The following is a 26,438-nucleotide window of genomic DNA, read 5'->3' as shown; positions in this document are numbered from 1 at the left end:
TAATTACCGCGAGCTCTCCCCGTAACGGTTCGCGTAAGAGAAGCCGAGCGCAATCGCACACCGCGAGGCGAGGCGTTTAAGCTGCCTTTCTTCCGTTCAGCCTCGCCGGCGCGCTGCCGTTCTCGGTAAATGTTCCTTGTTCCTACGATTCTTCTTTTTTTTTCTTCCTCGTCCGTTTCTCCACGTTTCACTTGCTCCGAGTGTCTGGCACCTAGTTTGCGTGCCGATTTCGCACCTTCGCCGACAATCGCCGTTCCCGGAAAGCGGCGAAACTATCGCCACTCGGTACCGAGAGCGGGCAAGGACATCGACAAGGAATGGCCTCGATTTATAATATTGCGTTCGACATACGACAGCGCCTCTGGGATTTCGTTGCCGCCGGGCAGCCAGTTCTCGCGGGCGAAATCCAGCCGCTCGTATAATGGCGACTCTTTGAATAGACATTCATAAAAACGGTGAAAGGAGACTTCGAGATCGCGCGAATCGAACGATTTCACATATATTGCGAAGATAACACGCGTCGTAATTAACGTGCTAATGAAATTCGCTGTTTTAGCGCCTCAATTATAACAGAATTTTATTGTATGCAATTTTTCAAATGTTATTGCTCAAGTTTGAATTTTTATTGACACCTTGTATTTCCTTGTTATCGCAACAACAAAAATTATTTTATCGCGATAATTATGTAGTTTTATTCGAATTTCTCAGATATGCGCATTAATGATATATATCTTTCACTTTTTTACGTGTTTCTACAAGAAAATCCTTGACGTATACTCTTGAAAATCTATTTCGAGCTTAACGCGTGGAATAACATATTGACACGATTACGAAGTACATTGCAAAAAATGTCGCATGCTCCGAACCATTACATAATCCAAATAAGGATATGCAACAAGACAGGTTCACGGGAGCGTACGGTTGTCGCTTCGAGCGATCGAGATCTATAACTTAAGTTATCGGTACACTCAGAACTTATCGGATAACCGCACGCCGTCGCTATAAATTATCATTCGTTATTATAGACCGTTAATTACGACACTGCCGCGAGTGCCACGATTTGCTTGGCGCGCGTTCCGTAAGGGGAACCGATGGAGTGCGAATTAGAGTAAACGAAGAGAGTTTCTCGTAGCCTGTAGGGGTGCGCGTTTCGAAAGAAGATACCGACAGGGTCCGAGAGAGTCGATCTCACTCGCCGCGGATAATAACGATTATCCCCGGTCCGAGGCGATCGTACCGCGGCCCACCCGTCCCGCCTTATCGAACAACGGCGGCGAGCAAGAAGACGAAGGTACGAGAGAAGTAACGAAGCTTGCAACAGCCGGCCATTACTGCTCGTGAGTCTGAGCCATTAGTCGAGCGAGCTTTCAAGCCGTTGGATAGCAATAAAACAGCACCTGATCGGTACCCGCCGCGTTATTATCCACCGCGAGATATGTAATCGCGAGAGAGTCAGAGAAAAGCAGATTACTTTTTTGATTGACGAGTTTGATTTTCGGCAACGTAAATCTTAAAATTTAAGTTGAAAGTAAGTTTTCTTTATTTCCCAACCACGTAAAATTCGTTCCGGTTTTTAACCTTCTATGATCTTCTTTTTACACCAATTTTTTTTGCGAAACTTTATACTACATTTGTATCCAAAAAAAAAATCATAACGTATACGAGTAGTAACTTTTAAAAGTTCTATTTATTAATGATATATTTCTGTATTTTTTAGAAATTATTGTGCGCATTAAAAAGAATAATTACTTACTGGCTGATTGGCTGTTATCAATCCGCAATGTCACTCTTGTAGCTCGAAAGTGTCTCCTCTCCGATAGTCCTTCGTGCCAGTCCTGAGAATAAATTGCATCCCTGCCACGCATGACGTGCACGAGGCCCACGGGCGGCGAACGTGTGTCGCGAGTAAAGTGTTCCAAATTGTTCCTCCGGGGTGACATTATGGTCGTCAAGAGCGATAGCGAGATATCGACTCTGTAACGTGTGCTATATAATTTTTGCATCAGATTTCGCAACACGACAAATGCGAGGATAAGAGAAAATTGCGATACATTATGCGCGAACTGATTGATACAAGAAAACCTTGAACACAACGAAAACCTATCCAATTTCAAACAAATTACTTTAGAGAACCTGATAATGTATATATTTAAGTATTGTGTGAAATATATCGCGTTGCGATTAATGTAACATTGATTAATCACACGCACACATACACACATACACACCTCGTGCGTGGCAGAGATTGCGCCTCGTCCTTTCGCCCATAGAAATCTGAAAGCAATCTAAAATACAGTACATTCGGGAAAACATATCGCTTCTATTTAATCAATAATGATCTCAAAATATAAATCAAATCGAGTTCACTGAAGAGAAGAAGGTAATTTCGCTCTTTCGTTAGAGAACAAAAAAAAAAAAACGCGCATATAAAAGTTCACTTGTACAACATCTGTAATTGACGGGTTTCGAGGGAATTCTCCCTCAAAGAGCAATTGTCCTTGCGCGCTGTAATATTCATCGTATGAAAATCGCCGCGGCCTTAATTAAGAACTTAAACGAGAACTCACGGCCGAGAGAACGCGGAATGTTCATTGCTGTTTACGGATAACAAGTCGATGTTTCTTTCTATTATCCTTTTTTTTTGTCCCGAAGAATCCTGGGTATTTCTGCAGCCGGTGCGCGCGCGCGGTACCAAAGATAAAACAGGATTCCCGGAGTAAAACGAAAATCTTTTCTCTCGGCTTCTTCTTCGCGGCGATTTTTTCTCTCTCTCTCTCTCTCTCTCTCTCTCTCTCACACACACACACTCTTCTCTTCACGTCGGAGAACGAAAGAGGGAGAGAAGTAAAAGCAAGGAGAATCTCTCTTTCTCGCAGCATCTGCTAGAGGTTCCAGGATAATTATTTACATCAGATAGGATCTCGACTGAGGTTCCACGCCGGGAAACAAAAGAATCCGCCATTGGCGAAGATGCTAACTAGGCAGCGGGAGGAAAAGGAAGATTCTAAAAGGATGCATCTTCGCGTTCTCCTTTTCCCTGCCGATGCCGGTTAGCCATATTCCCGGCGAAGATCTCAGACGGAGGGTCGAGGTTGAGGTCCTGAGAATCTATCCTGTGGATGGATCTTTCACAGGTGATTTGAGGAGGGAATCGCGGAACCAACGGCGAAATTCATCTCGTTTTCTTCTTCTGTCAGTGAACTCGACAGAAGAGATCGCAATTTTGTTTGTTTTCTACAGTTTCTTTATTCCTTGGATGAATAACGTCTCAAAATTCTAGACACAGTGAAGGATAAATTCTAATACAACTGTGCAATTTACAATTTGATATCATTTTTTAATAGATGTCATAAAAAATATCTTTTTACTATATATAGTACGTTTTATTTATTATTCATCCATCTTAAATATCTAATAATCTTATATCTAATAATCTAATATCTTGTAAAGGACCTGAAAAACTTACATTATAAAAACAAATATCAAATAAAATATTATTCCATGACTATTTGCATATAATTAAACACATTGTTGCGAGCATCGGTAGACGTTACCGGCATTATTTTGCGGAAGGAGGCTCTTGCTCCTCGTGGATTAATGAAGAATTATTCTCCGAGGAGAACGAGCGCTTTGTGCGCGCTCGCGAGACGTGCGTAAACTTTATTTGCAGGCTCGTCGTGTGCGTGGACGTCGGGGCTGTAAAGCCGTCATTGGATAGACCCGTAGATAAATACTTACGGCGCTGCGCCGTAGTAAACAATGTTGCTACGAGTGAGCTTGATAATTGAGGCGGTTGTTCGCCGAGTCGTAATTTCCCGAGTGACCCTACGAAGGACCATCATCGTACAAATGGCGTCTGGTATGTGTTCTCCAAGTTGCGCGCGTCTCGTGACGATTTGTCACGTTAACACAACGTTTACGTCACGTCAGAGCAGAGACGTCGTGAAATCGTGCGTTCCATGTAAGCGAGATCCGTAAATCAATGGAGTCAGACGTCGGTAAATAGTTTATTTCGACAATTTATTCTTTACGATCGTGAGTTTAATCAGATTTCGCGTGCGCGCATGTGCGTGTGTGTGTGTGTGTGTGATATTTAATTAGTTTTATTCGCAAAATATAATATCGCGAGAGATAAAAAAAAAAAAGAAGAGTTATTCGATGTTTCGTGTTTTTAATTGATGTCTCGGATAAAATTACAGCTGATTAGTTTTGTGCGACGCGTTTCTTTTTCCGAAAATTCCACGGCAGAAGCGGATTCTGTCAACGAATAATCTGCTTTTATGAATATTTAATGCTGTACATGCTGATTCGTAAAAAAATTCTGATACGCACGTAGTCAGAGTAACATTCTGGAATATCCAGTATTACCAGTAGCGCTGGTCATGGCGGCGCCATGCTCGATATGTTATAAATATCGAAGCAGTTTATGTAACACACCGTAATCTCTTAATTATTGTGACACTAATGATCTGAAAACTCCAAGAACGACCAGTGAAAATTATAACGCGGTTCTCGGCAAATTTTACATTTTAGTAGCTCCATCGATAATGGAAAAACATCCTAATGATGTTCTTTTTAACGATTACAAATTGTGTTTTATAGCGTTTCGAAAAAAAAACACAGGTACCGTGTTTTCAAAAAAAAAAAAGAGACGCTGCGCGCGTAGAGACGCTGCGCGCCGTCCAGACGATAAGAAACAAATTAGACCAAGTCAAATCTCTTTTCTCGGAACAAAAGAAGCGGTTCTCGCTGATGGAGCCGCTCTCAGCGTGCGGTGAGTCCCTGGGTTGTAAAACAACTTGTAAAACGCGCGGCCGAGACGCGTCCTGTCAACCCCGGTTTTGTGGCGGGTCCTAATCTACCTGGCGAATCTATCGGCTTGTCCTGCCTCGGAGAGAAAACGGCGAATTATACTTCGCGGCGGGAACAATAAATAAACAGGAGAATGCGCGCGCGTTTGTCGGTGAGCGGTGGACAATTTTACATTTGCATAAAAGCCACTCGTTGCAATACGTACTGCTGCGTGTATGTACTGTGTGATTGAACGTGGTGTATGCCGTGTATGGTGTGTATGTCAGATTTACCAGACGTCGTTCTAAAAAAAAACAAAAAAAAAAAAATAATAATAATCCATTTATCGCACGCGCTAGATTTACCAGACGCCATTCTAAACAAAATTTGACCGACCGAGAACTTGCATTGGAATAAAATACAAGAGACGTCGAATTAGGCAAGAGGATCTGCGACGGTTGACATTTTCATCGCGTTATTGTACACAGCGTTTCTATTATTTCCTGCAGTTTAGACAAACATCCTACAGAAAATCCAGTGTAGTTCGCTTTTGAAAAGAAAATAATTTTATTTCTTTCACGCTGATTCTGTTCGTCAACTGAGACTTTGATCTGCAATTTAAATACTATTACCGTATACAATAAGCGTGATGGTAAAACTGTTTAGGATACATGTATGCGTATCGACGCGTTGTTCGACAACTCGCTGGCGCCAGCAAACATTTGGTAACATCGCGAGCACAACAAAGACATGAAAGTTATATTGACATATTTACGAAGTTTTAAATGTGCACTCGACGAGAGAAGATGCGGTCGAGATAAAAAAAACTTACCCTCGTGTCAATCACAGCTCGACACGTGTATCGGTCTGGCGGTTAATCTATCTCTGTGATCTACCACAAGCTCTTATACATATTCGAGAAAATGGATGCATTCGCTTGCACTTGCTTCGTATAGCGCTACACTATTCACCCTCTTCCCTCAAAAAAGTGATCACTGTTATATTTTTAACCGACACGGGTTCTCGTGACCGTCCTCGACCGCTAACACGAACCCTTCGATGGTTATCTGCGAGCATACGCTGGATCATCGCTCTTCAGGTAGAACGAACGAACTTACCTGAAAACAGAAAAGAGTAAAACAAGTTAGTTGAGATAAATCGGAGTGTTATTAATTTATTATCTGATTATTCGAGACGATTATTCGAGAGTTGGGAAGAAAAAAAAGTGTGACAGAAGAAGAAATACTATTTAATAATTTAAACACTGACACAATCTTGTGTTTTTTCTTTCCGCGCATTCCAATTAAACGCTTCGATTCAAAGTTTATTCGATAATTATGTATAAACTAAATACCAAATAACTGCGTAGTAACACATACATTTCAATATAATTGATCATCACATTTGTTAAATACTAAATTATTAGGTATTTACAATTTACAATAAAATCTTTCTTTATTTAGTTCTTCTTTGTGCATCACTTTCAGTAGTATATGTGGCATATATTTCACTGTGATTCTAATTTATCGCTTCATAAATAAAGTTTGAGCGCAAAAAAATAAAATCTTAAGTTTATCAAGATACGAAATATGTTTTGAACGAATTGTATGTGTCTTTCGATCGTAACACACAGTTGGTCTATTATTCACTGTCTTGAAGAAAACGTGGAGACGCAACCAAAAATACGCGATTATCACTTATTCGGTCGTTCATCACTAAGCCCAGCAGAGATCGATCATTAGTTCCCGTCAGGAGGACCAGTCATCTCCTCGGATTACTACGATAATTTATTGTACTCACCCCCTCCCCTCTCTCTCTCTCTCTCTCTCGCGTTCGCACCGATATAGCGACGCAAGGATACGCTGCGTTCCAAGGATTCGATGAGCGCGCATTTGCATTCGTCGCTCGTGGCAACATTCGTTATACAAGGCGCGAAACGCGCCGCTTCCTGACGCTCGCTTTTAGCGCACGAGTTACGTCGCAGGAATCATCCTTGAGCCGCACGATCGTATTTCTGAGTGTTTAGGGAGACTTTAGGAGCGCCTTAGAGGCACGGACTGGACGTTAACGGTAATCGGCGGCCGTAAGGACCTCCGGCGGCGCGACTTTATCTCCGTCTCACCTCGCGCTCGCTCTCGCTTCGAGAATAAAATATTCCGTCGGGCGCGTTTCGGTCAGTGCCTCCTCTTCGACGTCCTTGCTATCTTTGCCCGCTAATGGATCCTGTCGATCTCTCGGCCCGAGCCCGTGCTCATGTTCTCGCGTGCTATCGCGAATGCGTTTTATGTATGTACGGGGTGCCCGAAACAAATAGCGAAACATACGATAGCACGTTCTTATCAAACTTCAAGTCAATTTCTTTGTATCGGAGAAGCTTATTAAAAGCAAAGAGATATTGAAAATTAGATTTGTTTAAGTTGAAAATTAAATAAATCTCTTTCGTTTAAATACATGTCGAAAGAAATTTGATAAATCTGAAAAGTTAAAAGGTGATTACAGTTTGAAGTAAAGAAGAATTATGTACGACGCGGACTTTTTCAGTAGCCTAATGTTCGTTCGACTTTTACAGTCTTAAGATTGAAAAGAAACTGATTAACGACCATTAGTCGCCGGTAAAACATCAAGCATATCTCTCGTCCTTCTCGTAAAGAGCGTCGATCACGATCTATTCTCCCGCATATCTTCTCCCTATCGTTTCTAAAGTGCATCTGTTCTCTGGATCAAGTCGAGTTATAATTGCCTACTCGGCAAGTTCAACATTCCAAGCGCGTTAAAGTTATCGCGGCTGAATCGCCGTATGTGCCATGACGCTGCTTTCTCTTCTTCTTCTTCTTCTTCGTTTTCATCTTTTCTTCTTCTTCTTCTTCTTCTTCTTCTTCTTCTTCTACTGGCCCGATCGCTTGGACCAGAAGAGACGAGAACCCTCGTCTCGGCGAAAAGGAAGGATATCAAGCGAAATCTCGCCGGAGGATTATCGGCATGGTCATTTTCGACGCGGGAGTTTTAGTCCTTCGGCGTCGGTTTTTACGCGCGTTCGCGGAATTCGCTAACGTATAACAGCCATCCCGTGTATAGCATATTGAATCATAAGGAAATATTTCTGCGTGATGCGTATGTTTGCGAACGTCACTCACGGTCACAAATTTTGCGTCAAATAAAAAATTAAAAAATTGTGTGTAATTTATGTAATCTTATTGTTATAACGTTAATTAAAACTACAAATTACGTGTTTACGTATAATCTGCTGTTTGCGCGTCATAATAAAATTGTTTTTTTTTTTTTGTGAAATAAAAACTCAGAGATTATTTTGGTATTATTATACTCGGGATATATTACGTGCTCATCAATCTGTTGCTTTCGCGTTCAATCGATCGCCTACATGCGAGCATTACCGACGTCTTTTTTACACGGGTCGTCTAAAGGCCAATGTCGGTTCGCTTCTAATTAGAATAATTAACGAAGGTGCCTGACTGAATGATCGTTTCTCCTTCGTTATTTCACATCATTATATTAATTACATCTCCCATTTTCGTGTAAACTTGCGCATTATATCCACCTCCAAATCCCGATCAGGAGAATAAAATTGTCTTTAAAAAAAAGCTCACGGATGAGTGGAAACGAAAAAGATGAAGAAAAAATCGATGCAACGATCGGTGCCGCATTCTGCCGTCATGTCACATGCAAATCATGCTTTGAGAACCGAGTTGGTCCCGGATAGCGGAATGTTCTCGTGCCTTTACTGTTTTACTCCGTAGTTCCTTTTATTATATTTCAAGTAATTATTTGAAATGCTACACCGAACTTTTTGTTCGTAATTTCTCGTAAATTTTATCTATCCGCCGATCGAGTTTCGATCGATTAGCTAAGTTTATCTTTAAAATATTGTTTAAAGTTCAGAATTGTAATAATCATGTAATTTGTAATACAACTGTGTATGTGATTATATTTTTTTAAACCATTTATTACAAGTTTGTATACTTTACACGAAATAACAGAACTAAATATGTTAAATAATGTTTTCGCGGATTGAAATACTCGTTTAATTCGCTACTACGTTTTTGGTGAAACAACAATCGGAGTCAAACACGCCGCATGAATAAATGCGGTTCAAATTGGCTGACCTCGGGCTATCTGGTAACAAACACAGGCAACCTGATCTGGTGATAAATGACCGATTCAAATCGTTCACGAGCATATAAACACTACGGACTGCTTGCTGTTTGCCAAAACTCGCGCCTTAAAAAGACCCATGCCACTACATCACATCGCTCTGAAATTGAAACTTTGTTGTTCCTTTCTTCGGTTATTATTTTTTTTTTTTTTTTAATGGCAATTTCTCTCCTAAGTGGCGAATAAATATGTGAAGAACTTAAACGAGCAATCGTTGCGCGAAAGTCTCTCGCGAGTAAAATCGACGTTCGATCGCGATAATATTTAACCGTGGACCGCGCGCGCATCAGAGATAGATACGATATCGGATGAGTCAGCCATTGTTGTCCTGAAAAGTACCGATTGGCCTGCCCTTTACCGACGTTGGACCACCATCGACCTTCGAAGATCGAACGCGAGATCAAACTTGAAGAAATGGCGCGGCAAAAAGCCAATTTCTGTCATGAGGAGGCAGAGGAGATAACGATATTTCTTTGTAGATCTCTTCGTAGGAGCACAATCAATCCTACGGAGAGATGACGACTGACATATCGGAACGATGATTTGACTAAATTTTTGCTAATGAATATGCGGAAGCGTCGTAATTAAAACGCTCGTCCATTTGATTACACCGATTCTTGCCGACGGGCATGTGCTTGTAAGATTAATTGATTCTACACGTTGAAGTATTTGAGAATATTAGAGTTTGTACAAAGAACATTATTAATGATTTGTTTTTCTTTCTCTCTCTCTCTCTCTCTCTCTCTCACTGTTTTTAGAAATAAATAAACTAATACAACTTCTTCAGCTATATTTGAACCCTAAATTTTAAGGGCTTGAGAAGGATACTACTGAGAATAGTACGTAAACAACGAGTCACTGTGTACATTTATAGGCGTATTACATGACCTAGTAGCGGTATATCGATAATCGGAGGACGTGCAACGGGTTATCTCATCGCACAATGCGACAGTTGGTTTCTCCTCTCGCCGACCAGTATCTAACGTAACAGCTCGCGATAAATCCAAGAATCACGCACGTGTAAAAGTGATATCTAGATACGTCAAAAGTTAAATATACTCTTCTGTCTCAAAGATAGGACAATCCGAAAAAGGATTTTATTTGCTTAGTTAAGGAGAGACCGACACGTTGCCCTCTCATTTCAATACGGGCGAATACGGCGCGACTTTACACTGTATTCCCGTAAAGCGATTCCGTGACGAAACAATGCGTCGAGGAGCCACGCGGTTTGCACCGCGAAGTCTCGGCGAAGAGATTTAGTTCCGAGAACAACAATGGAGCCGGCTCACCCGGTATAGCAGCTGCGGCTCGTGAGCGTCTCTCTCGGAGCAGCCTTGGAGCCGCGGTTATGATGTTCTTGTTATTAATTTGTTTTGCGCGCTACCCGCAACACGTCGTGCGGAAACCAGTTTCTTAAGACGTATAGGATTACCGCGCGCGGCACGACCTGAGGAACCTACCGACAGCTTTCGGACGAGTAACGCTACTACGGCGAAAGCTCTCTCGGCTCCCCCGAGAGACGGCTCGGAAATCTCGCTTATCCCTCTCAATCTGGAAACCAGTTTCGGATTTTGGGAGGCGCGAGTCTCCCGATGAGGATTCCTAAAGAGTATTATATTATACAGTCCCGCGGAAAAAAATTATACATTACAATTAAAAGGTAAATTTAAATTGAGAGAGTGGTATATCGCGAATAAAAAGAATAATGTGTGTGTATCGCTACATCAAAGGCCGCTGCGCGATATAACTGAGGCTTGTAATACTCTAAATAAACGAGTAAAGTAAATCAGTTTTATAATTGAAACGCTCTCTATCAACCGAGCAAACCAAGACCTTGCGCGTTTTAATCTGGGAAAAGCTTTTATAAATTCTGCGGCCGAACAGCGTTTTTTTTTATCTTTCTGTTTATTTTTTTTTTTCACTTTTATTACCTTCTTTTCAGAATTGTAAACTGTCCTTGGTAATCTTGAATAAAATCACTTATTTTTATGAAGAGCATGTGCGACCTTTGCATTGTTTTACTGTTTTCTAAATTTATTTCAACCGACACTTCCAAAAGTGACACAGACGTGTGTGCGCAGAAATCTTCTGAACAAAAAACATCATGAAGATGAGCATGCTGAGTAAATTGAGTTTGAAGAAACACCTTGCCAATCGCGTGACAACACTCTCTGAAGAAAACGTCCCTTCTTGAATCAGTTCTTTAGCTAACGACACAACTCGTGCTGTTTTCAAGCAATGTCGATGCGATACTTCGAGCACCTTTCGCTCTTTGAGCCGAAACGAATCGCGACGAGTGTATGCGGAAGAAAAAATAAACGAATTATTAAGCGCGCGTTCATAAACGCGGACGCGGTTTTTGAGACCGGGATTATCAAGTAATAACACGTATAAAAAAAGACAGAGAGAGAGAACGCGGAAGAGATGATCATTCTGACATTTTGCTCGTACAATAGAATATAGAGCGTGTCGCGGGAATATCCTCAAAAGAAATAACTATTATCCGCGCCGTGACGCGCACTCCGTTCCCGTTACCTTTACTTATTCTACTTGCTCTCGACGACTGCGGGTTGACTGCGGGAAGAATGGACGGGACTTTCAGAGTGCCAGAACTACGGAGAATATGAACGCGGCGACGTAACAAATACGCGAGGAGTCAAACATACGCCTGTGGAATCCCAATGAGAGGAGAAGGGAGCTAGCCTTTGAAACAGCGGTTACATTTAGCGACCGTGTTATTAACCGTTGAGTAACGCACGATGTTATTTCGTATGTAATTGTGTTTTTTGTTTCAGCATTGACTGCTTCTTTATACGAAACTACTGGAGAAAAAATTTATGGAAGAAACATTTTTCTTTTTGATCATCATTCGCAAGAAACACTTTGTAAAATATTTTGATTTGATATTTTAATGTCCGAGATTTTTTATGCGAATCACACGATATTCTGCAATTTCCTGTATATTCGTTAAAATCTGTTTAAATGATTTCTAATAGAATTGAGCGACCAGGCGTTCTTTCTGCGCATCGAAAAAAAAAAAAAAAACGGCGGAGAGTCTCGAGCACCCACGTTGGGTGCCAGGACACGCGTTAAAGTGTGTTTCGGGATACGTGTTTTCGCGACATCGCTGATCGATCGCGTATTCTCCGACTCCGAGGCCACTACTATTCGCGGCGATTATAAAGACGAGTCTGGAACGCGCTCGTGCGAGCGCAAAAACCTTAAAAGGCTTAAAGACTACAAATCCGGACCCGTGATGTGTACGAGGGAGGCCGCGCGCCGGTCTTTAGCCATTATTTATGAATTTGGTGCGCCGAAAAAGGCCACGTTGGATCGCGGCGAGTCCGAGCAAAGTGCGCGCGCGCACTACGGATTTCAAATCGATCGAATCGCGAACCGGATAAAATATTTTATGGAGAACGAGCTTTAATGGCCGGTGCGCGGCGATCGCGAGGCCCCTTCACGTTCCCGTTGATTTGTAGTCAACGTGAACGGACCTTATCGATTGCCCCCGGAGTTGCTCGTCCCTCGGTCGGGACACTGGCAGATCGCGATATCGCAACCCGCCTGCACAGCTCGCGAGCGAAGAATCGAAAGAATTTAGGACCGTTTCTCTCTCGAATTTCTTGAAATACCGAATTCCCCATTGTGTATCCTATTGGAGAACTATCGTAATAAAATATAGTCGAATATATAAAAAGTTAATGTTGAGTTCTATTAAGAATTTTATTTTTAATTTTATCTTCTTTTTCTACTTTTCATAAATCTGTTGTTGAATAAACAAATTTTTTTCTCAAATATGACGAGATATATTTTATCAAACAGTTAGAGAAAGTCAGAAATATAAATTGGGACTAGAAACGTCGTTAAAAGTGACTGCGCGACAGTCACTTTGAAAAGACGTCGCACACAACTCGAACAGAAGCTTCTTCCCGTTTCTAGTTTCGAGATTATATTGTCGATCGTGATAATGCTTTATGGAGAACTGTGATATTGCGCCACCGTCTCTCGCTGCAGGGTCTCGATTTAATTTAAGGTGCACCGTAATGTCTCTCGCCTTCTCACGTAGGCGTTCGCGCGCGTGCTGCAAGCGAAAATGATGGTCTGTTTGCTCGGTCGCGGGCGCCATTATACTTTCTCTACATCACTCACCGAAAAGGTAACTTAGTACCTATATCTCCTTTTCTCGGGTGAGAAACTCCGTTTGATGTTAATTCGTGATCGTTCGTACGATCGTGGAAGAAAATGATTTCATTCGAGATATACGCTCCGCATTACCTGTGTCAGACTTTCGAGAAAATTAGATGCTGATCCCGATTCGAATTTGACCGAGTATCATCTGTCGTTTCGATTAGAGAAATTTTTCGACAGTGCGGAGAGAGTTTGACGTGAGTTAATTAAATCGTTATTTTGTTTCTTTTTGTTATACCGGCTTATAAAATTTCTCTCAAGCGCGAAGTCATTAAGTACTTCACCCGTAAATTTTAGAAGTTATTGAAACAATATTACAAACATAAATTCGCGTTTTCAAGAGAGAGAGAGAGAGAGAGAGAGAGAGAGAGAGGAAGGAAAATGGCGATTAAATCTTCTTTACGATCCGCGCGCTTGCAAATCGCCCGTGCACCAAACCCATTAATCGCCATCCCACAGTAACATGTACTCCCGACTGTTAACGCTTTAACCCTGTTCATAAATACGCTTACTTCATTACGATCGCGAGAGTTTTGCTCAACGGCGAAACTAGCAGAGAATCTCTATGAATCGTGATCGAAAGGCGTGCGCGTGCGCGTTACAGGATGCCGAGATCCTCGAGTATTTTATCTTCCGGAGTTTACCACCGCCGATCCATATTAATTACTTTCGTGATTTAAGCGAGCATAACATCATCGCCGGTAGTCGTTTCTCGTCACGTCAACTTCCGCGACAGCTCTCGCCCGAGAGCAATCCGTGGAACGATTCTCGTTCGTGTTGGATTTTAATAAATGACGCGACGTTCGGCCACAAAGCGGTAAAAAAACAGTTATTTTTAATATTCTGTGACGCAATTAGTCGATAACTTTGAGAGATAACGAGCGACACAAGTTCAGAAGCTGCTTCAAAACCTGATTGAGAGTTCTTATTCTCGCGTACAATATTATGTAATCGCACTTAGAGAATATTTTCGAGAGAAAGTTGTTACCATATTTCTATTTCTATTTCTATTTCTATTTGCACACATAACGTATAAATGTACAAAATACACAACAAGAACCTGTTGTTTCGCGATACTTTACATTATTTGACTTCAAATCTCGCAAGATGATAATTTCACGGTTATTGTCGCACACGAGCGAGACCGGAGATTTGCCAAATATTATCACAGCCGGTGCACGGCTATCGTTGGCGAGTAAGTACGCTAGCTTCCATTCTTTTGATTAGTTACAGTCTTACGTACACCAACTGACGCCTTTTACATAAAAACAAAATACTTGAAAATGACTCAACGTTTCTATTTCGTAAAACAGTTGAAAGAGTGTACTAAGAAAACGCGATAATAATGACGTTTCATTGAGTTTCTAATGCAAAACAAGTAAAAATATTGAGTGATTAAACAAATAAATGTGAGAGTAGATAAATCTAGACCCGAGTGGAGTTGGCGCGGTGTTCCCGTCCCTCGCCAACAATTGTCAGAAGCAAAGGGAAAGCTTGTAAGCTCCAGAGCAGGGCAAAAGCGTGACGCACGGAGAAAAATAGCCTCAATAGCTTTCAGAGACACCTCTCTTTTCTCGTTATAAGATATGAACACCATGGGGGTTTTAGTCGATAGAAGTTCGACACTATCCTCGACTCCCCCCGAAGAAGTCGAGGATATCTGTGATGGATTTTCTTTACATAAAAAAAAAAAACAAATTTTATAAAACTTTATCTGTGTATATAAAGCCGTTCCTCTCCAATCTTTGTCTCTGTCAAATAAAAATAATTTGTCAAAAGTTTTTCTACATCATTTATGAAAAACGTGTAAATATGAAATAGCATCTGCGAATATTATAGGATAATTTTCGTTAGCAACATCAATCATTCACGGCCTTCGACTGTGCTTGTAATTGCTGTATATCATTCATCATCAACGCTAGCAAACTGGAACGCGTCGATCTTATTCGACGGGGAAAAACGACGACGGCGCATCAGTCAAATCTGATCTGACGGAAACAATCTTCCAACGCAGCGAATAATTATCAAACGAGAAAAGGTACAATACAACTATAACGTAATATATTTGCACGATGAACGCTAGATCGTGCGTACCGAGTGTTTCACAATCCAATAACAAACGTATTATTATTATCAAATTGAGAAAATCTAGATCTTGTCAAACAAATTACGTGTGATATAAAAAGAAAAAAGTTTATAATTTATATAAACGTTGTACGTGTAGAGAGAATAAAAAATGTTGGCGACTTAAAATTAAATTTATTTATAAAATCTGAATTTTTGGAATCAAATGTAATTGTCGAACGTTGCGTGTGTCAAAAATAAGTTTCTTAACTCTCTCCTAAAATTCAAGAACAGATTTTCTGTTACATGTAGATTTTCCAGAACACTCTGTATGATGGATTGCGAAAGAATGCGGTACCGGTTCCGGCACGCTCATTTGTCGGTGAAATTGATTAGAGTTACGAAGTCGTGGTGCTAGTGTAGAAGCGTCAATCAAAGCGGGCGCGCTTTTATCACCTCACTCGACCCACGCATTCGTTCTCTCTTCCTCGTATTATTTCCTGTTCTTCTTTACGGACTGCAACAAGTATCAAAACACCTAAGAGAGTTTCGTGTTTCGACGAAACGTTATTACGTTTTTTACGACCGACTCTTCGAGATGTTCAAGAGAGATTATTCACCTACAACATTTAACTTCGACCACGTATACGATTGTGCACGAAGTCAATGATATTCACGAAACACGAGACTGAAATTGTTAAAGTAAAATTTACATTTCCAATAAATAAATAACGAAGTTGTAAACTTTATAATTACGCTAATTTGAAAAATTACCACGAACAGTAGTCGTGTTCTCGAGAGGAAACGTGTCGAGGAATAATTAATACTCCTTTTTTTTTTTTTTTTTAAGCAAGTCGAGTTCTTCCTTCTATCTCAAAAGTTGTCACTGCGAAAAAAAATAAATAAACAAAGGTGATGTCAATGAAACTCGAGTAGTTTCCATCCCATTAACTCTGTGTACGTTTAATTTCACTAAAGCGGTAATAACTTTCTCCCGACTGGTGTAATAAGTGCTTTACGCACGCCATTATTATTGGAGCTTCCGATGCGTGAAACGAGCATCTCCTCCTATCTTTTGCCTCGGCTTTGTGCAACGCACACAAGTTTCTTATCTAACCGCTCGTGTACGTCGTGAGATATTACATTCGTTCCTTTTCCTCTTATTTTAAGGTGACACTTCTTTCCCCGCAAATAAATGTTTTCGGTAGCACACATTTTAGGGATACACTTTAACGCTAAGCGAGAATCAGAGAGGAAGATCCGATCCGTGTGAACGCGGATAATAACGTATTTAATTCAATTGCCTTTGCTACTTGATACGCATGCGTCGTGTACTTGCCCAACTATCAAGAGACCGCTTTCGAAAACCGGTCATTAGGGATAATTAGGCACGCATCATAGGCCGCGGAGCTGGACGACCTTACACGGCCAGAAGTTATCGACTGTTGTAACGTTTACAACGCCGTCGTTTCGTCGCCCGATGACGACGAAAAGGACGGATTCGTGGCACGAGTCGTCCTCTTGTCGATGACAGTTTTATAGGAAGTACCTCACGCTCGTGTGTCTTCCCTTCTTTCTCTACTCTTCTTCTTGTTCCGACTCCTTTTATTCTCTTTTCGAGCGTCAGCGAACGTCCCATTAGGACGTATCGTCGCTACGCGCTCGGCATTTAATGCTATGCTCGAGCGCGACTCGAAGTGAAAGCTCGAGTGTACAGTGTGCCTTGCCTCGATTCGTTTTCCTGTGCTCTCTCGCCGATGCAAGATTTTATGCCGCGGAAAGAAGAAGAGAAACGTCGATTTGACAAAAATACTCGCTCGCGTACTTACGTACCTCTCGCATGGAATATTCTCCGCGGCGAATATCCTTCGCGATGGTCTTCGTCGAAAATTTACGAGAGATGCAATCGGGACTTTTTATTACGAGACAATAGCTTACGTCTAATAATGTGAAGATAGTTTTTGCACGATATATATCCGCTCCTTTTTAGTCTCGTGAATGTCAAATTTTTGATAATGAAGTCATTAATCTTGAAAAGATTTGTAACTAAATTTTAAAAGAATTAAATGTAAATAAAATATAGATACAAATTAATTGATCTATTTTATATAGACAGATAAAGAAGATATTATTGTCTGTTTCTCTATATCGTGGAACGAGTTTGTTCTATCGAGATCTCTTGTACACGCGCGCATACACACACACACACACACACACACACCAGGATCGTCTTATCTTCCTATGATGCAAGTTCCGGTGGACGCGCACAAGAATCGCACTTTTCTCCAGTAATCTAGTTCGAACTATCTTTGTGCCGTTATTGCGCAACTTCGTCCTTTTCCACGGTAAGGAAACAAATGACCTTGAACTAAGCGCTGAGATCTTCGCCGTACTTTCACCCGTTCTCTTCAACTGTTTTCTGGTATCAGTGCGCAACGTTACCTTTCTATAAGTTCGATAGAAGATGCAGTTTTCGGGAAATTCATGCATTTTTCAAGAGTTCCAGAAATTTCGAGATTTCTCGACTTTGACAGAAAAACTTTCATTGTAATTTCAAACTATCGATGAATCGATACTTTCAAATCTTTTCATCAACTTCTTCTTTAACTTTATTTTACATGAAATCACTTCGTTTTCGAAGAAATGTTGGATAGCAAGTTGGTCATTATAAAGTAATGCGATGGTAGATCCTAGTAACGGGTCTCTCTCTCTCTCTTTTTCTCTCTCCTCTCGTAGAATGCGGACTACGAGACAAGTTTCGCTCTCTGTCCGATAGGTGATGCTGGACATGGAGCTCTATCCTTACAAGGGCCATCGACCTCGCGTACACAAACGCGTACGTACACATGCAGGAATATGTATGTATACATGCGCATGTGAGGAGTCAAGAGATTCTTCTTTCTCCGCCCCTCTGCACACTCTCTCGACTCTCGACGCGAGCGTGGACGCTAGAAATCTGTTGTACTCGGTATTATTGAAATCTTCGAAACATCGTAATTTATATAAGATAATCTCTGAGTTATAGTTTTTTTGCTAACTTTCTCTCTTGGGAAATAATCAATTGCTTCTTAAAGGAATACGTTTTGTTCTTTTATCAAAATTAAAGATTCGTTTTAATCAGAGATAATTTCTTATTAATCAAGTTCTGTGACGTAATTTCTCTCTCTCTCTTACTTCTGTTTTGCAGAAAAACTCCATTGCAATGTGCATTTGTATTAATAATACGTGACACTTAGCCCGTGACATTCTCCACATCGTGCGAGCACTTCAATATTTACCCGGCCAAGAGTTTAAGTCGAAGGCAAACTGACTGTCTCTCCGTTAATATGCTTAGACGTCGAGTGTCCGTTCATGGACACGCGCATTCTACAAGAAGAAATTCCACTCGCTAACGAAAGTAGGGATTACCGAGCCTTTCTTTCTTTACTTCTCTTCTCTTTGAAAATTTATTAAATATTTGATGAGTCTTGAAAAACCAGAAACCTGCTCGAGCGAACACGGTGAACACGGAAAAATGTCGCGCTATAATACCACAAGTCACAAAAAATCTTGGGCATTTTTTATAACTGCATCTTTAATAAAAATATTTTTCGATTTACGAGATTTTCAACATATGTTGTTTGATTTACATCAATGTGCAGTAATTTTACACAAATGCACAAATTGTAATCACACTTAAATATGACCAGTCCAATAGTTGTTTCGAAGTGTATTGAAGCGCGACGGTAAGATTAAACGTTATTACACACACATACATATGTTATTACATACAAGATACATGTAACTACATCCTTTTTCTTTCAAAAATCAACTCGCTTTCTCCGCGTGCCGCTGATCGCGGTTGCACCCCTTGGAGGCTTTACGAAATATCGCGTATTATTGGACACGGATAATAAAGCGAACATTTCCGTCGCCTACTTTTTTTGCGAAACAAAATCATTTTAATTGCCACATTGCGCCAAGGCGCCCGGAAAATGGACTAACATTGCCGACGGAATTCATGCGTGAAAAGTAAAATTACAGTGTAGGCGTTTAACGCTGCAACACGCGGTTGGGGTTCATTTCGTGTCTTTGTACAGAAACGCTAGTATTCTCTTCTTTTCTCCCTCCCTTTCTGGTCACTAATTTCAAACAACATACAAATTACAAATTGCTCCGCACGATCGCAATCGTTGCGCCTACCGATCATATAATGCAATCAAGAGTTTACCTGAACTCCCACAGTAAGCTGTGCAGAAAAGTATAACTAATTTTGCAATTTTTTACAATTATTGTTTGATTTTCAAAAAACTGCTGCTATGATTGACAAAACTATTTACTATATATACTATTGTAAAATTTTATAAAAAGACTTAAAGAGACATATATTTTTCATGTCTCTAAAAAAATGTTTTAAAGTTGAAAAACTAAGAAATATTGAAAACTGTGATCCAGTATGATATCATACGTAATGTGACAGATAACTGAACTAACATATAACACTCTAAGAGCAACGCATCTGTTGGTACATAAAATTTCTTCATACCGACTGTTCATAAAGAAGAAGTACTTTTCTGAGATCTGTTTTACCGACTACCTATAAATCTTTGTTACTAGCGATCTACAACTCACAATCTGTTTTACCGATCCATAAATCACAACACAACTACGAAAGCGATTTGCAAATGAGTGAAAGTGAAAATGCACTTCCACATCACCTATTACGTCGATGTGTGTATCATTTGTCTTGTGAAAAAAAATTCTCAATATGTAAATACCATAACTACCATTTCCGACTATATTACTTTTAAAAACACAATTTGATTTTTCTTTAAGTGAATCGTTCATTGAATTATTTTATTTTAAACACTCGCGGCACTTTGCGTAATCAGAAAGTGAAAGGTAATTCTTGTTTGTTCGCTTGTGTGTGTGTGGCAATGCAAATGAAGACCTTATCTTTTCCCTAATCGCGATTACTCGCCTCGCGCTCTCAATGTTTCGCGCGCCGCTGTTCGCTAAATATCTCTGTTTATTAATATCACAGTTTAGTCGCAGCGTGAAGTTAATTGTTGCTTGTAAATCACTCGTGTGCATACGAGGGTCGTCGCGAGTTCCGTGTCTTATACGTTTATGCGAGCGAAGGTAGGGCGTCACGGATGGGAGCGTCCGCGTAGAAGGAAGACGGCAGTCTTGTACGGCACCGGGTTCCAGAGCCGTTTCGGTCGTCATGCGAGGACACAAGCAAAACATGGCGACCTCATTGTCTTAGACTAGTAACGTGACCACGGTGTGTCCGCGGATAAGATACGGTGCGCGGTAAAGTGAGTTAAGTCGTTGTCCGCCGAAATAAAAAATACAGTACACATGCATTTGCGACGACAACCTGCGATATTGCATTGCGCGTGCAAACAGCGCACAGTCCGTATTCGGAGATTTTTTCTTATGATTTAGATATAGAACTCTACGTGCGATAACAAATATTGTGTAACCAAACTTTTCAGAGTTTTTTTTTATAAACCTTAAAAACAATTTTACGAGAAACCTAATTAAATCTTGTGAAAAGACAAATGCGCAAAATCATCGCCTAGAAGAGATAAACTACGGCACATAATTAACACCTTGAGGCACATCCTTATTGTTACGCAATGACGTGCAAATATCGCGCCGCAATAAGATCCGATCGTTAAAACGTGTATACGCAAGCGCATGTGCGCACGCGAAGCGCGACACACCGCGCGCGTTCGCGCGCCAGAGAGCTCTCGCCCGCCAAATCCGCACGAGTGAAATTTTCAGTACAACGAACCTACACAGGGCGCAGCGTGCATTATTCCGAGACGCCCGCGCGGTTGGCACAGTAATGATGCACGTGAAGAATCTTATTCACCTTAGGTCTCACAAAACCTCAATAGAAAGAATGTTTTTTTCCACGAGCGCGAGACGCGCGTGGAATCGCTCCTCGGCTTGTTTCCACGTCGTAGTCGGCTCGTTTCGTTCGCGACCCCGCTTTCGAGAGCGAGCCTCGTTCTCGCCATTGTTCCAACAAATTATGCATATTAATTCCCTGTTTCTTGTCGTGCGTCTGTGCGAGCTCGTGCAGAAGTGCGAAGCGTTCTCAAGACCGACCCACATGCCTCTCCGCAGATGATAAACCGTTAAATTCTCACTCGTTCGATAATCGTCGCGTTGTGAATTTTACGCGATTTTGTTTACGCGAATTTACATCGTTCCGTTATACACGTTTGCAGATCTTTTGCAGATCAAATTGGAACAATTTAAAACAAAAAATTACACGCGATTGTCAAATCGAAAACTAAATAGTTGATACGTGTTCGAAGAAATGGTAAACTACAGAGGACTGCGTCCGTTTTTACTCGCTTCGGAAGACGACGCTCCGGATGATGACATCAAGATAAGTAATTACGACAGAGTCTAATGATGCAAACGGAATACCAAAAACCAAGAAACCGAAGCGATAATGCCGGAACGAGATGATACTTAAATGTCGTTAAATCGTTCGCTGTGATATGTTTACGGGAGATCGCGTATTTCCTTCAATTATTAACTTGAGTAAATTGCCACCATCCGTGAAAATAAAATCGTTGGCAAAAGAAGGGAACTAACGTATTTAAAAGACGCGCGTAACGGTTTCTCGACGATAATCTGCATGCCTGTCGAAATTCCTGTCAACTGGTTTAAGGAGTATCGCGCACGGTCGTATTTTTCTTGAGTTCTCTTTTCGCACGATCGAGACCGTAGATTAATGAATTCACCGCATTCGGCCATCTGCTCGCTTCGTTCAGGTTCCGCGGCCCTTGCAAGTGGGCGTGATGTTTCCTCACTTCTTCTCAGGAGTTCCGGAGAAGAAGCTCGCCGATGGGGTTGCGCGCGGAACATCCCCCCCCCCCCCGAGAGAACGTATCAGGTGACATTTTTGTTCCAAGCGACTCGTCGATGAGAGCAGATGAGTGCCATCGGAAACAGGATGCACTCAACCATCTTTTTCTCTTTCTCCCTCCCTCTCCAGCAACACCTTTTTTCCCTCGTGTCCTCCTTCTCGATCGGAAGTGACGATAAGATTTCCGCTCGCGTGCGATCTCGATTGTCATTAAACGGAGCTGGTAATCGAGCGATGGGCTACCGGTGCATCGAGAAATCGACATGTTGCGTGACACGAGAAAACGGCTCGCTCGGCGGAAATCTTGAACACGATAAGACTTTTTGATGGCATCGGCGCGTTCAAATGCGCTGTCGCTTGGTTGCGTTGTTGTTGTGTGTATCTCTTGTTGCGTGCCGCAACGATTTTGCAACAGCTGAGAACGTTATTAAACGCCGATAAAATACCGTGATTAATTGATTCTCGATAAACGCACGCTCGCAGGAACAATGATTTCGCGCCATTAAACGTGAGAAGGAACTTCGTTAAATAGAATGCTTCTCGGCGTTTCATGGGTGAATCTACACGCGTATAAAACTCTTTTTTTTCGCGTATATATAATTTTTGTAATAATCTCAACTAGATAATTGAAGCAATCCGCGAGGAACAATCTAAGAGATCAAGATTTTGTATAATTTAATTATCAAAAAAAAAAAAACAGTATTGAAGTAATTATATAGATAATTATAACATGCACTTATATAAAAGCGCAGAGAGAAACGCTAGAATATTTTACAATTCTAACAAAATAAAGAGGAAAAAATTAAATCGATAGGAAACAATATGGAAATTTCGCGGAAGCATTATTATTCAGGTGTCAAAGATCGCGCGATAATGTTTATTAATGTTAGAATTTTACATGTCCACAAATAATATATAACGTTGCACTTATTCAACATTTATAGCTTCGTTACCTTGTTCGCCAACGACCGTTTCTAATCGATTGACTACCGTGTCGAGTGCAACTGCGTGTGTTTTGCGTCGAACAAACATCTTTTATTTTGAAAATAGTATGACAAACTTTGTTTCTAAATCAATCTCTCTTTCTCTCTCTCTCTCTTTCCATTTTGCTCTATGATATTAACTCTTAGGCGTTAATTGTAGAGCTTGTTAATTCCAATTTAAAATTCAAACCTTTGATATAATTATATTGGTATAATTTTTCAGTAAGTTTGTTTAAAAAAAAACAAAGAAACAAAGAGAAGTTGCTTGAAAAACTTAATTTACTTAACTTTGGTTTTTAAGAAATGTGTTATATAACTTGATATACTGCGGGTATAAAATTGATAAAATATCAAAAGTGCACATATTCCAGGAACAAGTTTCGTTTTACGTACGTGAAAAGCGTACACTTAAACGACGCCAGCAAAAAATACATGTACGTGTATTTTGTTTGTGATTCTTCAAGAAATCGAATTACGTGATGTCTGCAATTATTCAAGGAACTTGTGTTCACTGTCGACACCTGATGCCTGCTGCATTTTGCAACGATCGCGAAGTCGCTGCGACTGCGCTTATGTAGCTTTTATAGCATTGTCTTGCCATTTCAATAAAACGTGACGGAACTCGCTATATACCTGCATACTTCTTGTTTCTAATTTTGCTAACTGCTCTTGCAATGCGAAGAGCGCAGCAACATAATTCTAACTGTTCCGACACGTAGCAAACCGTGTTTCGTGCTGTACACGAAAAAATTTAATCAAGAAAAAAATTTAATACTATTCAGTTTGATCAATTTTTTATATGAGAATGAATTATTTAATTTTTATATTTGATTAAAATATTATAGAGATGTATAACGTATCACAAATGTTTGTTTTAATTTATTTAAGACGTGTGTTAAGTTCACTCTACGTTCATAAAGTTACACTCGCTATCTTACGGAACCAATTAATCGAAGTGCTTAACGATTCACAGATGCTTCCGTTTTCATTGCGTTTTCGACGCTACATAACGTTCTTCTTATACATACAGCATCTGGCTTGAGTTACATTTCGCGTACGGATCGCGCTTTTTGCAGGATCGACCACGATTTCTCTAAAACGTCAGTCGAACGCAGCTCGTTAGAGCAGCGGAAAATTTACCCCCGTGATAGACAGTCAGCGATTAAGAACAAGCCGACTAAAGAGATCCGTGAGATCACTGGACCCGACCGAGTAATCACTAATCAAGCGCGTGTTCGGTGACTCAGACCGATTAATGCACAATCTCAAGACGTGCCTGAGAGCTCCGACATGTCTTACATGTCTCATTATAACGCAAATTCATTGTAACACTGTAATCAGCGAGTGAATAAGAGTAATTATAATCTCGCGCGACAATAGAGCTTGCCGATACTCTTTTGATGATCAAATCTCGGTAAGTTTGAAAAATACGGTGCCAATTTTCTGAGCACCAACACAATCGAATCTCCGGAAAAGTGTCGGCGCCAATTAAAGGTTTTCAATAAATTCCGAAGTAGGGTTTGAGTGGATTCTCGATTTAAAGAATAGTCTCGACGCAGTTACGCGTCGAGACATGTTAAAACCGTCCGGCGAGTCCGGGCAGAAAAAGTCGATCCGCGCGTTTAAGGTTTTGTGCGTGGCACGAGGTCTCCTGCCGAATCTTTAGAATTCTTTGTCGGGAACCGCTGGGAACCCGACAGAAGACGTGAGACTATCGGAGTCGGCTTTGTAAGCCGCAGAGGAAGGACGAGGATACAACGAGATGGGAAGAGACGGAGATATAAAGAGAGCGCAGATAATGCGACCTGTAACGCGAGCTGACGTGAGAACGTCTTCCCGAAAAAAGAATAGCGGCTGAACGGGACGACGATCGAAAAGCACTTGTTCGATTCCCGCGAGTAACTTTCGGTCAATCTGTACTTACGTGCAGTATCGCCTCAAGATAGCAAACAATTGCTCACCTGTAACAAAAATAATTCATCGTTAGATTTTGCGAGGAACAATCAAACGCGAATAATATTTAATCTTTGATTTATTATTACTTTTAATTAATTAAGTTGCACGACGTCGAGAAAAGAACACGTCGTCTTAATGCAACACAATACATTTGCATGAGCAACTTTTTATTCAAATGAAAACACTACGCGGAACAATTGCGATCGCCGAGTTATTAAAAGGACGGAATAAAAGAGAGACAAAGAGGGAGTAAGGTAAGATCGCTGCAGCAAAGCGACCGGAATGTCGACCCTTGCATTTATGCTAATTACGCGAAGTCAAACACGGACGACGAGTGAATTCGATCGCGTGGTCTTCGATCGAAATTTAAACGCGTTCGTTTCTCGAGCAACTTTCGTTTCGGGATTTTCGAACGTCGCGTTCCGTCGCGCTGGAAACACCTGGCTGCAGTGGTGTCTGTATCCGCCTGTAAGAGCTCGTATATACGACGTTAAATGACACGCAAATCATACGTCGCAAACACCATGCATATCTGATCCTTGACTGAACTCGCGGAAAGAATATATAAGATCGTTGGCTAGATGTAGAGAATTGCGAACGACTCGAAAGATCAACGAGTGTGAAGTCCGACTTATTAGAAGATGATGCAACAGCAAACGCTGAAGTCACACTGTGACAATCAGATAAATGGTTTTGACAAATGCACATTTTACATCAAAAATAGACAACAACTCGAGGATTTCAAGGAAATCCTAACTTTAACGTTTGCAAAAATTAACCACGCGCAACAATTCAAAGTCATCATACTAATACAAAAAACAGTGTGCTATTTGTGTTTTCAAGATCTTGTAAGCAATAATAATAATAATAATAATTCTCAGAAATACCGCCTCGCGCTTGGACGTTACGAAAGTGTTTAAAGCATTTATTATATGCGTCAACTAAAGTGCGAGCCGTGCAAATTGATTAAATACGCTGCATCGTCCGCTCCATTAACATCGTCTGGGATAAATCTATGCCGGTAATCTACGATCTGCTTCGAACGCAATTTCCGACTTAGTCGAGCGGAAAGAGGTTTGAAAAAAAAAACTCGACGAGGAGAACGATTCGAAAGCATGCGCGAATTCACGTTAGGTGAAGAATAAAGGTGGAATTTGTGCGCGCGCGCGCGAGTAGGTATAATGATTCTAAGACGTGGCTAAATAACGCAAGAGAGGAAGATGCTGTTACGTAAGGTTCGGCGTAAAAAAAAAAACTCACATCTTGTAAAACTCTTTTTTTGCACGGTGACGTCTAATGGCGTCTTTGTAACGGAGTTGATGATTCTTTCTAAGATTCTAAAAACACGGTCTCGCTCGGGTCTTGGATTTTTGCTGCGGTCTGTTTGTAAGTAGCGTGTCGCGAGATCT

General features: G+C 40.9%; 1 protein-coding gene across 2 annotated transcripts in view; it reads right to left on the bottom strand.

The window, feature by feature from the left end:
* LOC109852274 (epidermal growth factor receptor) overlaps positions 1 to 26,438 on the bottom strand; it is a 118,270-nt gene that overhangs the window by 65,198 nt on the left and 26,634 nt on the right. Inside the window, exon 1 of one of the 2 annotated variants that reach the window (XM_020423293.1) lies at positions 1,754 to 2,022. The exons of the other annotated variant lie outside the window; for it this stretch is intronic. The gene's annotated coding sequence lies outside the window, so the exon portion shown is untranslated. Of the gene's footprint in view, positions 1 to 1,753; positions 2,023 to 26,438 lie in introns of those variants that run through there. 2 annotated transcript variants of the gene reach the window in all.

Source organism: Pseudomyrmex gracilis, unplaced genomic scaffold (genome assembly GCF_002006095.1).
Source record: "Pseudomyrmex gracilis isolate BER0280 unplaced genomic scaffold, ASM200609v1 scaffold_26, whole genome shotgun sequence".
NCBI classification, from domain to species: Eukaryota; Metazoa; Arthropoda; class Insecta; order Hymenoptera; family Formicidae; genus Pseudomyrmex; species Pseudomyrmex gracilis.
This window is presented reverse-complemented; position numbering and strand designations above follow the sequence as displayed.